This window comes from Leucoraja erinacea, chromosome 1 (genome assembly GCF_028641065.1).
Source record: "Leucoraja erinacea ecotype New England chromosome 1, Leri_hhj_1, whole genome shotgun sequence".
NCBI lineage: Eukaryota > Metazoa > Chordata > Chondrichthyes > Rajiformes > Rajidae > Leucoraja > Leucoraja erinaceus.
This window is the reverse complement of record NC_073377.1, coordinates 168,524,592-168,538,265: the sequence shown is the minus strand read 5'-3', so window position 1 is coordinate 168,538,265 and position 13,674 is coordinate 168,524,592. Positions and strand designations below refer to the sequence as shown.

General features: G+C 44.3%; 1 protein-coding gene across 1 annotated transcript in view; it reads right to left on the bottom strand.

The window, feature by feature from the left end:
• The window catches only part of inpp4b (inositol polyphosphate-4-phosphatase type II B), a 613,166-nt gene that overhangs the window by 186,830 nt on the left and 412,662 nt on the right, over positions 1 to 13,674 (bottom strand).

Here is a 13,674-nt window from a genome sequence, read left to right as displayed (position 1 = left end):
TTATGTACCAGATCAATATATCCACATTGTACATATTGTTTTAACCAGTATTTTTACTACTTTGCACTGATGAGATGCTAAACTGCATTTCGTTCTACCTGTACTCGTATTTGTGCAATGACAATAAAGTTGAATCTGATCTATTCTAATCTAAATCTAAAATCCATCTTGGTTTAATAAATAGTGGAGCTGACGAAATGGGGCTAGATCCCCATTCTGCACAATTTTCAAATCAGTCTCATGCTGTCAATAACATTCAGCTTCATTTCTCCATGGCAGTAGAGTATTTACTTTCACTAAAGAGCAATGCAAACTTACATTGGCGAATCGATAAACAAGCAACGGAAATTTGACATTCTATTTTGATATTGGAATAACCATATAACAATTACTGCACGGAAACAGGCCATCTCGACCCTTCTAGTCCGTGCCGAACACGTATTCTCCCCTAGTCCCATCTACCTGCGCTCAGACCATAACCCTCCATTCCTTTCCCGTCCATATAACTATCCAATTTATTTTTAAATGATAAAAACGAACCTGCCTCCACCACCTTCACTGGAAGCTCATTCCACACAGCTACCACTCTCTGAGTAAAGAAGTTCCCCCCTCATGTTACCCCTAAACTTCAGTCCCTTAATTCTCAAGTCATGTCCCCTTGTTTGAATCTTCCCTATTCTCAGTGGGAAAAGCTTTTCCACGTCAACTCTGTCTATCCCTCTCATCATTTTAAAAACCTCTATCAAGTCCCCCCTTAACCTTCTGCCCTCCAAAGAATAAAGCCCTAGCTTGTTCAACCTTTCTCTGTAACTTAGTTGCTGAAACCCAGGCAACATTCTAGTAAATCTCCTCTGTACTCTCTCTATTTTGTTGACACCCTTCCTATAATTAGGCGACCAAAATTGTACACCATACTCCAGAATTGGCCTCACCAATGCTTTGTACAATTTTAACATTACATCCCAACTTCTATACTCATTTACTACTTTGCACTGATGAGATGCTAAACTGCATTTCGTTGAACCTGTACTCGTATGAAGCAGAAATAAATGTGTGTGCTGCAGACAGGTAATAAGTTCAAATCATAATCATCCATGTTTTTAAAATCAACATTAACTTTTCCACTTTCCTTCAATCATCTGCAGGCGTTCCACCCATACACTTCTCCTTGCTGAGAGAGTTTTCCCGCAGATGGTAATCGCTTCCTAATTCCCCAACCTGCTATATATTTAAGGCCAAGGCTATTGAGCTGGATATTTGCCATGGAAAGCATCATAAAGTACATTGTGCCCCCATCTGATAAATGCATCTTCAATGGGAGTTACTGTATCACAATCCATTATGGTATAAGTGCAGGCAGGTGGGACTAAGGGAAAAAAGTTGTTTGGCACGGACTTGTAGGGCCGAGATGGCCTGTTTCCGTGCTGTAATTGTTATATGGTTATATGGTTATAAATATCATTCATTGCTTCTTAAGACCAGTTCCAATACCACTGCACTAGCTGGGAACAGATCATTCAGTAGAGAATGAATGATCTACCTGGGATTCTCAAGGCCTCAGTGCTGCCGATACTCATTGAATAAACAGCTGAACAATAAACATTATGTTACACAAGTGTCAGAATACCACATATTGTAACTCGAAATGTTAGAAAAAAATCTATCATGAAACTAGCTTTGCCCGATTTGAAATGCCCCTTGTATGTCAATAAAAGAACCACATTGCCATTTGTGGAAACACTTATTGCCTTTTCTGCTGGAGTATAATGCAACAAATTAGTCATCTGTTCAAGAATTATGTTGCTATACCGACAAGCTTTGAAATCATGTTGAGAATCTGGTTCCCTTGGTGGATGCTCATGAACTTACATCCTATCATTGACAATACACAATAGACAATAGGTGCAGGAGGAGACCATTCGGCCCTTTGAGCCAGCACCGCCATTCAATGTGATCATGGCTGATCATCCCCAATCAGTACCCCGTTCCTGCCTTCTCCCCATATCCCCTGACTCCGCTGTTTTTAAGAGCCCTATCTAGCTCTCTCTTAAAAGCATCCAGAGAACCGGCCTCCACCGCCCTCTGATGCAGAGAATTCCACAGACTCACCACTCTCTGTGAGAAAAAGTGTTTCCTCGTCTCCATTCTAAATGGCTTACTCCTTATTCTTAAACTGTGGCCCCTGGTTCTGGACTCCCCCAACATCGGGAACATGTTTCCTGCCTCTAGTGTGTCCAAGTCCTTAACAATCTTATATGTTTCAATGAGATCCCCTCTTATCCTTCTAACCTCCAGAGTGTACAAGCCCAGCCGCTCCATTCTCTCAGCATATGACAGTCCCGCCATCCCGGGAATTAACCTTGTAAACCTACGCTGCACTCCCTCAATTGCAAGAATGTCCTTCCTCAAATTAGGGGACCAAAACTGCGCACAATACTCCTGGTGTGGTCTCACTAGGGCTCTGTACAACTGCAGAAAGAACTCTTTGTCACATAGAGATTATTGTGGTTATCTTTGAAATCAATATTTTTCAAAATTGTGATGTATTCACAAGTGTGAAGAAACAGTAGCTGGATATCGATGTACAAACAGAGTCATGCAGGTGAACCTATGGTCATTCAGGTTGTGGACCCATCCTTATAATATTGTGTTCAAGAAGGAACTGCAGATGCTGGAGAATCGAAGGTAGACAAAATTGCTGGAGGAACTCAGCGGGTGCAGCAGCATCTATGGAGCGAAGGAAATAGGCAACGTTTCGACCCGAAACGTTACCTATTTCCTTCGCTCCATAGATGCCGCTGCACCCGCTGAGTTTCTCCAGCAATTTTGTCTACCTTATAGATAGATAGATAGATATGCCATTTATTGTCACTATACATGTACAATGAAATTAAAAGCTGCTCGTACTCAGTGCATACATATAATTTAGTACAAAAAACAAACAGAAAACAAAAACAAAAGGGAGAAGGGGGGGGGGGATAGGTGCACAATTCTGCGGCGCTATATACATATATATACTGTATATACATATATTACGTATATACATATATATATTGTAAAGGATTGAAAATCTCATGATCTACATGACCCAAAAGCCACATTTTTTGCAATTGTATGTAAACCACTATTAGGTAGTGCCCAGGGGTAACCAAGGCTTTGTGGGCATTGTGGGCTGATGGATGGAAGTGGAAGTGAGACTTAGGGACCAGGAATCAGGAATGTGGAGCTGAAATGTTTAGCAGGACATGGAGTGTGATTGGGATTTGGGATGGGGAATTGGTTCATTGATTCACTGTATGGTCAGGCTAGAAGATACAAGGCAAAATTAAAGGCCTTCAGTTTTTGTTTTTTGTAAATGTTTATTTTATTAGGAGCAATTATACAAGAATAAAGCAATTATACAATTTTCGGACAGCTTCATTTTTAACATATTATAAACTGATAAATGAATCGGGGCGGGGAAAAAAAGTAAATAGGAAAGAATGAAGAAAAAGAAGAAAGATACAAAAAAGAGAGGAGAAAAGACCCCCTGAACTACCAAAGAAGTGAGAGAAAAAAAAGAGAAATGAAAAAAAAAAGAGAGATATGTCCCACTATCCTTCCCTTCCACGCCACGCCCCCCCCACCCCGTCCCCCGCTCACCCATCCCAAGCATTGGTTTTAAATTTGTGTTTGACCATTCTATTGTTGAAGAAATTCAGTGAAAGATTACAAGACCTACACCAAACCCAAACGAATTAGGAGCAGACGAGGGCATTTGAGATTCCAGCTACCAAGACAGATCTTCCCCCGCACAATTAAAGCATGGAATAATCTTCACCCTACCATAGTTACCCAACCAGATGCAACTAAATTTAAGGTAGCTCTTTCTTCCCAAAAACCCTTTCTGGCTTAAGTCCTCCCTCCACCACCTCCAGTTTAAATTCCATTTGGAATATTTTGGAGGAGCAAGAAACTAAGAAACCAAGAAAGGAGACCATGTTTTGGAGAGGTCTTAAGTTGTATGGGAGTTCTATCCAGTATTGGGTTAATAGAACATTATTAATCCAGGAATGACCACAGACCGCTAAAGAGCAGCTTCTCAAAGAACAAGATTGAAATTCCCATGAACTGTTCTTGACATCATAAGTATACAAGATAATGCACCCTTACCAAGTCCTGTTTGTTTATTCTGTGGTGCCTGTTTGGCAGCAATGTAAAATTGTTGCAGTCATGAACATTATGTTCAAATCAACCATGTAAATAGATGGTAAATAAACCACTGTCTCTGCTTGGTCATGTAATTAGCCTAGATTATTGGGTCCCATCACGCCTTCTTTTACAGCATGAGAGGATATCTTGGTAAGTCATAGGTTCAAGGTGAAGGGGAAAAGATTTAAGAGGAATCTGAGGGGTAACTTTTACACACAAAGGGTGGTGAGTGTATGGAACAAGCTGCCAGAGGAGGTAGTTGGGGCTGGGACTATCCCAATGTTTAAGAAACAGTTAGACAGCTACATGGATAGGACAGGTTTGGAGGGATATGGACCAAGCGTAGGCAAGTGAGACTAGTGTAGTTGGGACATCGTTGGCCAGTGTGGGTAAGTTGGGCCGAAGGGCCTGTTTCCACACTGTATCACTCTATGACTCAAAGTCACAAATGTTTTGTTTTGTCATGTTTATCGCTACCACAGAAATCTCAGTCACATTTCATCCTACAGTGTGAAGACATATTACCATGCATGGTTCCAATAAAAACATCTAGCAACTCAACAGAAAAGGTGTGAAAAAACAAAACATTTACATTTAATTTACATCACACATAAATGTTTGCATGCCACTACACTTCTTCAGGCAGCAGTTTGTTTTCTATTTAAATACACAGAGACATTAGAGGACACAGGGTGTTGGAGTAACTCAGTGGGCCAGGCAGCATCTCTGGAGAACATGGATAGGTGACATTTCAGGTCGGGACCCTTTTTCAGACATTACATGCATGAATTTGCAACATGATGCATACAATAATTAAATAGAATTAATCTACCTGTGCAAATGGTTCTGGGCTCCCCCAACATCGGGAACATGTTTCCTGCCTCTAGTGTCTCCCGTTACAGAGAAAGGTTGAACAAGTTAGGGCTTTATTCTTTGGAGCGCAGAAGGTTAAGGGGGGACTTGATAGAGGTTTTTTAAATGATGAGAGGGATAGACAGAGTTGACGTGGAAAAGCTTTTCCCACTGAGAGTAGGGAAGATTCAAACAAGGGGAATTAAGGGACTGAAGTTTAGGGGTAACATGAGGGGAACTTCTTTACTCAGAGAGTGGTAGCTGTGTGGAATGAGCTTCCAGTGAAGGTGGTGGAGGCAGGTTCGTTTTTATTATGGTCTGAGCGCAGGTATATGGGACTAGGGGAGATTATGTGTTCGGCACGGACTAGAAGGGTCGAGATGGCCTGTTTCCGTGCTGTAATTGTTATATGGTTAGTGTGTCCAAGCCCTTAACAATCTTATATGTTTCAATGAGATTCCCTCTCATCCTTCTAAACTCCAGAGTGTACAAGCCCAGCTGCTCCATTCTCTCAGCATATGACAGTCCCGCCATCCCGGGAACTAACCTGGTGAACCTACGCTGCACTCCCTCAATAGCAAGAATGTCCTTCCTCAAATTAGGAGGTTAATCAGTCATCATTGCAGCCAAGGGAAGGGCAATATCCATTTATATCAGCTCAGCTGAAGAAGTTATAAATTAACTGCTCCTGAACTTATGCCAACAGAGATGCGCGTTTCTGGAGAGCCATATGCTGATTCCACTACCTCCTTAACCTATAGCCTGAACAGTTAATAGTTTACCTGGGGATTTATCAATGAAATGCAGTAACTCATCAATATTTGATGACGATTTTAAACATACATGAGACACAAGCTACAGTCATCCAATGGATATTATGTGTGTGGGGTGAGGGGAGGCAGATGTAAGCAGTCGTTATTTCAATCAGGTAGATTAATGGCCTTCTGAAGCGATATCTTTAGCCTTTTATGGGTCTCAAGATATGAACGTGGTCAGACCTAGTGCAGAGTTTGGGCAGAGTCATCATAAACTCTAGTTTTATAGTAACATAAAAAATTGGTGCAGGAGGAGGCCATTCGGCCCTTCAAGCCATGCATTGTGATCATGGCTGATCGTCCCCTATCAATAACCCGTGCCTGCCTGCATGGCTGATCGTCCCCATATCCCTTGACTCCACTAGCCCCTAGAGCTCTATCTAACTCTCTCTTAAATCCATCCAGTGACTTGGCCTCCACTGCCCTCTGTGGCAGGGAATTCCATAAATTCACAACTCTCTGGGTGAAAAAGTTTGTTCTCACCTCAGTCTTAAATGACCTCCCCTTTATTCTAAGACTGTGGCCCCTGGTTCTGGACTTGCCCAACATTGGGAACATTTTTCCTGCATCTAGCTTGTCCAGTCCTTTTATAATTTTATATGTTTCCATAAGATCCCCCCTTCTTTCTTCTTCCTTCTTACATGTTTACTCAGGATCGGTCTTGGGATTTCCTGCTGAGTAACTGATTCTCTCTGTGTTACCACATCCACCACTGTAGTTCATGTGAGTGGTTTCATTACCTTCAACTTGTAGTGCTTATTTTTAGACAAAAAGGTGCTACAAGCATATCCTTCCCTGCATTTGGTATCTACAACAGGTTGTAGTCCTCCAAGCTGCTCAGGGGCCTTGACCATCGAATTTATTTAGTAAATATATTTTGTAAACTTTAATAATGCTTTTGTAATATTAAACATTCCAAACATTTTAAAATTTAGTTTGTAATTTTTAGAGGAACAGGTATGCCAAAAAAGCACTGGATATTTCCAACGCCTTCCCAAAAAGTTCACTGCACTCTACCCTATGTAGAGACCAACTTATCTTTCCGTGATAGACACAAAAAGCTGGTGTAACTCAGCGGGACCGGCAGCATCTCTGGAGAGAAGGAATGGGTGACGTTTCGGGTCGAGACCCTTCTTCAGACTGGTTAGGGATAAGGGAAGCGAGACATCTCGACAATGATATAGAGAGATAAAGAACAATGAATGAAAGATACGCAATAAAGTTACGATGATAAAGGAAACAGGCCATTGTTAGCTGTTTGTTGAGTGAAAACGAGAAGCTGGTGTGAATTGGGTGGGGGAGGGATAGAGAGGGAATGCCAGGGCTACCTGACGTTAGAGAAATCTATATTCAAGATTCAATTTAATTGTCATTTGGACCCCTTGAGGTCCAAACGAAATGACGTTTCTGCAGCCATACATTACAAACAAATAGACCCAAGACACAACATAATTTACATAAACATCCATCACATCACTGTGATGGAAGGCCAAAAAAAAACATATCTCTCCACTGCACTCTCCCCCCAAATGACAGAGTCAAAGTCAAAGCCCCCGGCTGGCGATGGCGATTGTCCCGCAGCCATTAAAGCCACAGCGGGTGATGCGAGGTCGCACACCGGGTCTTGATGTTAGAGCCCCCGGCGTGCGCTCTCAGAGTCCCGCGGCCATTCCAAGCCACGCGGGGCGGTGCTGTAAGGCCCCGCTCCAGGAGCTCTTCGACCTCGCAACTCAGGCGGGAGAAGTCGCCGTTGCGGGAGCCCTGAAAAGCGGTCTCCCTCCAGGGACCCGCGGGCTCCTGGTGCCACCGTCCGCCAGACCCGCAGTTGCAGCCTCCGAATCTCCGGAGGTCGGGCCGCAGCAGCGCTCCACCACCACTCCACCCGCTCCGGACTCGGCCAGCTCCGCGACGGTGAGGTGAGTAGTCGGCACCAGAGCCCCCGGTCTTCTCCTGTTGGAGGCCGCTCCTCGTTGCAGCCCCAACGACAATGGAGACCCGACAAAGAAAAGGTCGGGTCTCCCGTGCAGGAAGAGATTTAAAAGTTACCCCCTCCCTCCCACCCCACCCCCACACACATACCCCAACAAAAAATAACAAAAACTACATAAAAACATAGACAAAAAATAATAAAAAACGCAGACGGGCTGCAGAGGCCGCTGCTGACGAGAGTCGCGCCGCTTACCGATTCATCTTTCCATGAAACATTTCCCAAAACCTTAATGCTTTATTCCTTATCCAAGAAAGAAATCTTGGAATTTGGTGTCAGGTGTGTACAAAGGCAAGCATCGTCTGCAGTTTGTAATTCACTATTGAGGTTGCTTTGTTCTGGAGTACAGGCACCAGAGATTGAAGCGTGTTGGTTCTGAACCAATTCCATTAAAAACTAATTTGAGGTGATTTGTGACATTGCGAAAAAAAACAAAATTGGTACAATTGCCTGAGCAATGAGGCAGGCTTGTTTAACAACAATCTTCACTGAGTTTGATTCTTGTGTAGACCCGTTGGTTAGGAGTGTTGGAACAATGCAGAAACTCATCACACATTGCCTTTTCTCAACAGATTATCCTCTAAAGTCCCCAGTCTTCCCAGGGGCCACAGTTTAAGAATAAGGAGTAAGCCATTTAAAACAGAGACGAGGAAACACTTTTTCTCACAGAGAGTGGTGAGTCTGTGGAATTCTCTGCCTCAGAGGGCGGTGGGGGCAGGTTCTCTGGATGCTTTCAAGAGAGAGTTAGATAGGGCTTTTAAAAATAGCAGAGACAGGGGATGTGGGGAGAAGGCAGGAACGGGGTACTGATTGGGGATGATCAGCCATGATCACATTGAATGGCGGTGCTGGCTCGAAGGGCCGAATAGCCTACTCCTGCACCTATTGTCTATTGTCTATAATGAATGTCTGGTGCTTTGTTAATCCTGCCGAACACCATCGATGAAATATCATAGAACATGAAGGCATCTCAGCTCCATCTCGGTTTAAGATTTTCTGCAAAACTGTCAGTCCATTCTTTTCAGCGAGGAGAAAGTAATGAGCTCCATGCAACACTACTGCATCCTGCCTGAAATTGGAACTGATAGCTGACCTGACTTTCCATAACAACACAGTGTCAGATCGCTGAAACCCACTGACTGTTGCGTTCATTAGCATTCTTTGAGAGTGCCTGTCATCCTGCAGGTTGAGATGCATGTCCCATGGGAGGAGCATGAATATGTTGTCCTTTTTTAGACTAGCTTTTGCGTTTCTACCTTTGTACTTTGACACGATTCTCACTGTGACGGATGTGAGACTTAAGGAAGAGAATACATTTTAAGGCAGACACAAGATGCTGGGGAAACTCTGCAGGTGAGACGGCATCTATGGAGAGAAGGAATTGGCGATGTTTCAGGCCGAGACCCTTCTCCATAGATGCTGCCTCACCCGCTGAGTTTCTCCAGCCTTTTGTGTCTACCTTCGATTTTACCAGCATTTGCAGTTCTTTCTTAAACAAGAATACATTTTAAGTTGCCCATACGGGTCCTCCATGGCTATCTGCATCCTCCTCCACTGTACGTAAGTTGCCTACTATCATTCGCTCTACAGCTACAGATGACCGTCCACCATGTAGGGTCATCAATGTTCATACCGCTGGGGTGTAAACTATCCAAGCAAAATACGAGATGCTGCTCCTCCAGTTTATGGTGGTCCTCACTCTGGTCATGGAGGAGGCCCAGGACAGAAAGGTTGGATTGGGAATGGGAGGGGGAGTTGAAGCGCTGAGCCACCGGGAGATCAGGTTGGTTATTGCGGACTGAGCGGAGGTGTTGGGTGAAACGATCGCCAAGCCTGTGCTTGGTCTCACCGATGTAGAGCAGCTGACACCTAGAGCAGCGGATGCAATAGATGAGGTTGGAGGAGATGCAGGTGAACCTCTACCGCACCTGGAAAGACTGTTTGGGTCCTTGGATGGAGCAAGGGGGGAGGTGAAGCGACAAGTGTAGCATTTCCTGCGGTTGCAAGGGAAAGTGCCAGGAGAGGGGGTGGGAAGGGACGAATTGACCAGGGAGTTACGGAGGGAGCGGTCTCTGCAGAAAGCCAAAAGGGGAGGAGATGGGAAGATGTGGCCAGTGGTGGGATCCCGTTGGAGGTGGCGAAGATGTCGGAGGATTATCTGTTATATGTGACGGCTGGTCGGGTGGAAGGCGAGGACAAGGGGGACTCGGCCCTTGTTACGAGTGGGGGGATGGGGAGTGAGAACAGAGTTACGGGATATAGAGGAGACCCTGGTGAGAGTCCCATCTATAGTCGAAGAGGGGAACCCCCTGTTCCCTAAAGAATGAGGACATCTCCGATGCTCATACATGTTCAAATGCCTTTTATATGTTGTTATAGTACGTACCTCAACTACCTCCTCTGGCTGCTTGCTGAATGCACCCATCACCCACAATTTCTGATGCTTAGATTGTGCTTGGTAATTCACATTCTTTTGTCGGTCATCTCATGCAAAGCCCAGATCTCAGTTCCTTGCAACAATACCCTGTCACAAAAGTTGAGCTGCCTTTCATCTCCCACCCTCTAATAGAACACTGGTCATATTCATGCCACACAAATGCCGTGCAATAGCCGTCTCCAACTAGAGTCCAACCAAATACCTTCACCTTCAATGGCATTTCCAACATCAAATTCCCTACCATTAGAATAGACAATAGACAATAGGTGCAGGAGGAGGCCATTTGGCCCTTCGAGCCAGCACCGCCCGCCATTCAATGTGATCATGGCTGATCATCCCCAATCAGTACCCCGTTCCTGCCTTCTCCCCATATCCCCTGACTCCGCTATTTTTAAGAGCCCTATCTAGCTCTCCGTTGAAAGCATCCAGAGAACCTGCCTCCACCGCCCTCTGAGGCAGAGAATTCCACAGACTCACCACTCTCTGTGAGAAAAAGTGTTTCCTCGTCTCCATTCTAAATGGCTTACTCCTTATTCTTAAACTGTGTGTGTGGCCCCTGGTTCTGGACTCCCCCAACATCGGGAACATGATTAGTAACTTTGTCCAACGTCAGGAGCTGCTCAATAATGAACTATCTCTGGGGGAATGGGAGTGATGGCAATTTTTCCATTATCATCAAATGGGCATTGGAGAAATTCCGGGCTGTGTCTGGATTTGCAGATCACATGGGGTGATAGTTTCCAAAATAATTCAGAGAGTATCAAAACATATGAGGACATAGGTTTTATGGTAAGAGAAGAGTTTTAAAGGGGACCTGGGTGTAAATTGTTCACACAAGGTTGATATCTGGAAAGGGGTGGTGGGATCGGATACAATCGCTGGTTTTAAGAGGCATTTAAGCAGATGCATAAACAGACAAGGCATAGAAGGGCAGTTCTAATGCAGGCAAATGTGAATAATGTAAATGGGAAAAAACATAGTAACATAGAAAATAGGTGCAGGAGTAGGCCATTCGGACCTTCGAGCCTGCACCGCCATTCAATATGATCATGGCTGATCATCCAACTCAGTATCCTGTACCTGCCTTCTCTCCATACCCCCTGATCCCTTTAGCCACAAGGGCCACATCTAACTCCCTCTTAAATATAGCCAATGAACTGTGGCCTCAACTACCTTCTGTGGCAGTGAATTCCACAGATTCACCACTCTCTGTGTGAAAAATGTTTTTCTCATCTCGGTCCTAAAAGATTTCCCCTTTATCCTTAAAGTGTGACCCCTTGTTCAGGACTTCCCCAACATCGGGAACAATCTTCCTGCATCTAGCCTGTCCAACCCCTTAAGGATTTTGTAAGTTTCTATAAGATCCCCCCTCAATCTTCTAAATTCCAGCGAGTACAAGCCGAGTCTATCCAGTCTTTCTTCATATGAAAGTCCTGACATCCCAGGAATCAGTCTGGTGAACCTTCTCTGTACTCCCTCTATGGCAAGAATGTCTTTCCTCAGATTAGGAGACCAAAACTGTACGCAATACTCCAGGTGTGGTCTCACCAAGACCCTGTACAACTGCAGTAGAACCTCCCATGTCCTGTACTCAAATCCTTTTGCTATGAAGGCCAGCATGGATGCATGGATGGGTCAATGGGGTCTACTTCTGTGCTGCACAAATCTTGTGTGCTGGGCTCTAGAGTTTGGGTTGGACGCTGGCGTGATTCAAGTGAAGCAATCCATTAATACGTGACCAAGTTCAAATACTAGGTCCATTCCTCCACACACTGCCAGTTTAAACATATTTGAGAATATGCCTTGAAAATCAGCCCCAGGATCAATGTCATTGCTGCCAATCTTAACCCTGACATCCACTCATATGCTAATTCATCAATGGTCATTCATCAGACAGAAAATGTCATCTAGTGTCGAGATACAGCATTGAACCAGGCTCACTAAGTTCACAATCACATTTGATTTCCCATTATTACTGCTGCTATGTATGTTCTCCCACTGTCCACATATTAGGGGGAATCTTGCAGAGGTTAATCAAACTACAAACCCGCATGTCTTGGGATGTGGGAGGAAACAAAGAAACATAGAAAATAGGTGCAGGAGGAGGCCATTCGGCCCTTCGAGCCAGCACCGCCATTCATTGTGATCACGGCTGATCGTCCCCTATCAATAACCCGTGCCTGCCTTCTCCCCATATCCCTTGACTCCACTAGCCCCTAAAGCTCTATCTAACTCTCTCTTAAATCCATCCAGTGACTTGGTCTCCACTGCCCTCTGTGGCAGGGAATTCCATAAATTCACAACTCTCTGGGTGAAAACGCTTTTTCTCACCTGAGTCTTAAATGACCTCCCCTTAATTCTGAGACTGTGGCCCCTGGTTCTGGACTCGCCCCACATTGGGAACATTTTTCCTGCATCTGGAAAATCTGGAGTACCCGCGGTCACAGGGTGAACGTGCAAACTCAACACTGGACCCGACTTTAGGATGAAACCTGTGTCTCTGGTGCTGTGAGAGAACGGCTCTACCAGCTGTGCCCCTGTGCCACCGTCATCCTCTACACATTTACAAACCTTCCAAACTTTGAGGCATTTCGAGGCCTCTAACACTGACACAAAATCCTAAGGATTACTCGCTAATGAAGTTTATGAAAGTATAAGGGTAGACTAACAAATATTTAACATGGTAGACAAAAGTGCTGGAGAAACTCAGCGGGTGCAGCAGCATCTATGGAGCAAAGGAAATAGGCAACGTTTCGGGCCGAAACCCTTCGGGTTTCGACCCGAAACGTTGCCTATTTCCATTGGGTTTCGTCCCGAAGTGTTACCTATTTCCTTCGCTCCATAGATGCTGCTGCACCCGCTGAGTTTCTCCAGCACTTTTGTCTACCTTCGATTTTCCAGCATCTGCAGTTCCTTCTTAAACATATTGCTAGTGTTGTTGTGTTCTGTAGGGAGTTCTCGAGGTCTAGGATTTGGGAATAGATATATATTTATTCTTAAATACTTAACATGTACATTTACATTCTTCAAAAACAAGTTTCTTCTTTTTGATGATGTTTGTAGAGATTAAATTGTTATCTCCCACATAGTGACATGCAGGCATTGTACAAGTGACAATGTCCAGCAATAGGTGACACTTTTTCCATGCTGTTGTTACAGGGAATTCTATTCACCTGCAATCAAAAAGAACAGAACAGGATTTGCAGTAACGTGCCACCTTAGAAGTGCTGACATCTCTGCAATCTAACCAAACAGGAAATTATTAATACATCAGGCGACCTGCACAAACAAGATTGATAAGCATGACTTTGATGATACCAGACTGTGTATACAGGATTGAGACTTGTCCCATTGGCGTGATACAAGGAAGGCAGCTCTAAGGTCAATGCTGC